The sequence below is a fragment of the Palaemon carinicauda genome, chromosome 4 (assembly GCF_036898095.1).
Source record: "Palaemon carinicauda isolate YSFRI2023 chromosome 4, ASM3689809v2, whole genome shotgun sequence".
Taxonomy (NCBI): domain Eukaryota; kingdom Metazoa; phylum Arthropoda; class Malacostraca; order Decapoda; family Palaemonidae; genus Palaemon; species Palaemon carinicauda.
The window spans coordinates 93,866,904-93,871,903 of NC_090728.1; the positions used below are offsets into that span (position 1 = coordinate 93,866,904).

The following is a 5,000-nucleotide window of genomic DNA, read 5'->3' on the forward strand; positions in this document are numbered from 1 at the left end:
ATAAAAGTATTATATGTCACATGAAAGGGGAAGTAAGTACAGTTATAAAAATATATTTACAATACTACATGACTACACTACATTTGGTTATTCTTATTGCAAAAGCATATTATACACATTATTATTAAGCCCTACATTTTTTCACGCATTTACACTGTAAATTCGAATAATTTAAAAGCTATTACAAAGCAGTAAGATGTAATTTCAAAAGACATTATAGTACCCATTATACTTACTCAATAATCCATGGATATACTCTATGAAATTACGTCATGTGTCAACAATTTTCAATATGAACATTGTATTTTAGAAGTCACTAAGACAACAATTAAACAATTTAATCAAGAAGTGAATAGTGCTACTTACTGTAATTCATAATTAAAAAAAAACCATCATAATTTATGTTTTACTTTACTAACCAGGTTCTTTTATAGAGTTACGAGTACAAACATAATGAGTTCTCTTCCCTCTCCTCTGCACTGTACACTTTCTGATTGCATTCCTATCTAGTCTAGTTTTAATTTGTGCAAAATTTCTAAGAGTTCCTACACATTTTTGTCCTGTTATTTTCAAATCTACTGCTTTTAACCCTTTTACACCCAGGCTATTTGGAACTTTCCAATCCTTAACCCCCAGGGGTTATTTTTTTTCAAGCACATTTTGCTGTATATTTTTTTTTAATTGCTCTAACAGCCTTAATTTTCGTCATAGAGAGGTCAGGTTGGTCTCATTCTCTTGGAAAATGCCTGAAGTTTCTCAAAAATATTTTCAAAAATATGCAAAAAAAAGAAATGTAAATGGCATTTTTTTGCAAGGATGTACCAGTACGTCCATGGGCGTAAAGGGATGAGTTTTGTGAAACGTACCAGTACGTCTTTTGGGGGTAAAAGGGTTAATCTTCTAAATTATATAAATTTTATCACACAATCCTATTAATCAAAATTGCCTCATTTCTGTGCAATGCTAGAATCCCAGTTTCAGATTAGTAATGATCCAAAAGAATCTCCCACTATGATGTTCTGGCCAGCCTTTTAAAGCTGTCCCTTTCTTCCTCCTTTTTTCACATGACTTGAGGGTCAGCATATGGGTTTCACAGGATTGCTAGCGACAATGCTATTTATCATGGTTAGAATATTTTCATTTTATTGCTGTGAAAGTTTTGCATTTGTTGGGTAAGAGTACTAGGTTACTATAGTTGACACCATATCCTGCCAGATTACTTGACATTTAGCTTTCCTTTCTTTATAGTAATTAGTTCATGTGGTTTCTAAAATTTAGTTTCTTGCATTTCTGTTTCTGTATTCCAGTAACTTTAATTAACCTTGGGAGAAGCAGCTTTGTCTTGCATTGCCATATATGAAAATATTACATTTCATAGTTCTCACTAGCTTCTTTTTGCTCCTTTTAATCTAAATAATTTCATTTACATCTGCCATATATAGAATATGAAGACAGATTAAGGCAATCTGATCAGCATAAAATAATTCCAGCAAGCTTGAACTTCTGACATTCCACAGATTCAGCTGCCAGATTATTAAAATCATTCCACAATCTGGTCACAGGTGGAATAAAGCTTCAAGAATATAGCATAGTATTAAGGGGCACAGCTGGTAAGGCAATACAAGTATATGGGGGTATGGGACGAAAAATCCTGAAAAAATCACTGAGCTTTGTATGGCAATGGAGAATTCGTATACAACATATTTTGTCAAAATTCCTCTTACTTTCATAGTTACAGGGTAATTAGTAACTCGTTAAGCCATAAACATTGATGCCTACAAGATAATGTAGTATTTCTTCTGTTATCATAAATTTTGATACAGTAATCATTACATTTTAATATCAAACAAATTGTGAGCAATGGCATCTGTATACATTCCCTGAGTCACAAGACAGGAAGATGATCATTACACCCTTCAGCGCTAGCACAAAGCTCGGAGAAAAGTTTGCCCTCTGACATTTGCTTGCTTTTATGTCTGTTTTACTTGGTTTTGGCAAGAATTTCATCATGCCAAAGAAGAAAAGACAATTTAAACATCTCGTTAACAAAAGGATGAAGAAAATTCGCTCTAATAAGAGTTCAGAAGTGGGTAATATTGACGATATTAGCAAAGTTAGTGAAGAAGAGTGAGAGAGTGTGTTGTGAGAGAAAGAGCAACCGTCTTGCCTGACACAGTGCCCCAAGAAGCGAGATATTAAGAAAAGGGATCTTCATTTATGATTAAATTGTTAGATAACATCGTTTTGGTTTATCAATATCCAAAAAGGAACATGAAATTCATAATAAACATGATTTATTAAAAAACTTTGAATGCCCGTATCACAAAACTATACTTATTGACCTTTAAATTTTATCTTCTCCCTTAGTTTTAGAGATATAGACATTATAAAACAATCAAATAGAGCCCTTTTTTCCCCGTTTTTGTTTCATATTTTTTTTTTTAGTTTTTTCCTTGATTTATGGGGTTTATTTTATTACCATAATGAAAAATTCATATCAAGCTAAAAATATGACTTTAGAAAAAAACTATTTTATTGGAGGTCTGCATCACGTCTATATAGGGTGTTAATCCCAGGTCTTAATATTAAGTATCAAAGGAGGAGATAAAATTTGAAAAAACACTCATTTTCAGGATCAATCACCCTGGCGTCGCAAAAACAGTCGGAAGCAAAAATCCTATGCAGCTTGGAGAGGGGCTAAGTCTCCTTATTAAGTGGTAGGAATATCAAAGTCCTGTCCTTGAAAAATGGCATTAGGTGGCCTGCCCCCTTAAGCCTTATGATGGAGAAGGAAAGATTGTTAAAATTAACAGCATACATAGTACTACATACAAAATATGAAGATCAGCACGCAAATAGTGGTCAGAATTATGAAAAATATCATAAAATATGCACAAAAAACTAAATGAACGACAGTGCAAGAGATTAATATCCAGATCAGGAATAAGAAATAAAACAGACAGTAAGTGTTTGTTCAACAAATTAAGATGACAGACAGCAGCTGAAGAGCAGAGAGGAGAATATACTTGAAACAAGTAAGAATGAATAAAAGTTCTTCAGAGTAGATTGATCATCAAAATCTTAAAAAGACTACCTTGATAAGACAACTTTTTGTGCAATTAAAGCAGAAACATACTGTAAGTTTTCTCAAAAGTAAATTAAATCTTCTAAGAAATTGTATATACAAAAGGTAAAATAAACATTATGAGGTGAATGCTCTAGTGCTGGGACGAGGATTAAAACTGGTAGACGAGAATGACCATGAATGGGAGGTAAATCAGTTGTTGTTTGTGGATGATACTGTACTGGTTGCAGATGCGGAAGAGAAGCTTGGCCTATTAGTGACAGAATTTGGAAGGGTGTGTAAGAGAAGGAAGTTGAGAGTTAATGTGGGTAACAGTAAGGTTATGAGATGTACGAGAAGGGAAGGTGGTGCAAGGTTGAATGTCCTGTTGAATGGAGAGTTACTTGAGGAGGTGGATCAGTTTAAGTACTTGGGGTCTGTTGTTGCAGCAAATGGTGGAATGGAAGCAGATGTACGTCAGCGAGTGATTGATTGATTGATTGATTGATTTAAAGCTTTCAGGCATCCTGCGTCAGCGAGTGAATGAAGGGTGCAAAGTGTTAGGGCAGTTAAGGGAGTAGTAAAAAATAGAGGGTTGGGCATGAATGTAAAGAGAGTTCTATATGAGAAAGTGATTGTTCGAACTGTGTTGTATGGATCAGAGTTGTGGGGAACGAAAGTGACGAGAGACAGAAATTGAATGTGTTTGCGATGAAGTGTCTAAGGAGTATGGCTGGTGTATCTCGAGAAGATTGAGTTAGGAACGAAGTGGTGAGGGTGAGAACGGGTGTAAGAAATGAATTAGCAGCTAGAGTGGATATGAATGTGTTGAGGTGGTTTGACCATGTTGAGAGAATGGAAAATGGCTGTCTGCTAAAGAAGGTGATGAATGCAAGAGTTGATGGGAGAAGTACAAGAGGGAGGCCAAAGTTTGGGTGGATAGATGGAGTGAAGAAAGCTCTGGGTGATAGAAGGATAGATGTGAGAGAGGCAAGAGAGCGTGCTAGAAATAGGAGTGAATGGCGAGCGATTGCGACGCAGTTCTGGTAGGCCCTGCTGCTTCCTCCGGAGCCTTAGATGACCGCGGAGGTAGCAGCAGTAGGGGATTCAGTGTTATGAAGCTTCATCTGTGGTGGATAACAGGGGAGGGTGGGCTGTGGCACCCTAGCAGTTCCAGCCGAACTCGGTTGAGTCCCTTGTCAGGCTGGGAGGAACATAGAGATGAGAGGTCCCCCTTTTTGTTTCATTTGTTTGATGTCGGCTACCCCCCAAAATTGGGGGAAGTGCCTTGGTATATGTATGTATGTGTCCTCATGTTCTTAAAGTTTACTTAAGCTTGAAGTGATCTTATCTAAAGAAGACAAGAGCTAATTGTTGATTTTCCTCAAAATTAAATCTAAGGTCATACTACTGTACCTGTTTATTCAGCAAGCTCAAGGCAAGAAAAGAAATTACAGAAATTTCAGGTTCTAGCTGGGTTCCCTTGCCCAGTATAAAAAAAAAAATGAAGGGTGGTGCCCAGTGCTGTTCTCTTGACTGTTTACCTTTAGCCCAGATTTAGGGATACTCCACTGTTTTACGTTTTGGAGCGTGGCCAGCATTCGGACATTAGGCAGTTTGTGGGCTACATCTGGCCCCAGTCCATAAACTACTACATCGTCATCCCTGACTGGAGCCGCAGTGGGTTCCTGACACGAAGGACCAGTTTGGGGGATAACTTTCGCCACAGAAACAAACTTTCGTTTCTTACCATTGGGGGAAGACGACGAAAAAGGAAAGCAATCTCGCTTAGTTCGTTCCTTGCATCAAAAATTATACTGTATCTCTCCCACTAGGAGGATGGCCACTCCCTAAAGTACTCAAATGGTGATTTCCTTGAACATCATTTGCCATGGCAAGAGGGGCAAACAGGATGCGGATCAATGTCTACCTGACT

The 5,000-nt window shown here is 37.0% G+C and overlaps 1 protein-coding gene across 1 annotated transcript in view; it reads right to left on the minus strand.

Annotated features, from left to right (window-relative positions):
• LOC137640065 (uncharacterized) overlaps positions 1 to 5,000 on the minus strand; it is a 201,513-nt gene that overhangs the window by 45,028 nt on the left and 151,485 nt on the right. The window lies entirely within an intron of this gene.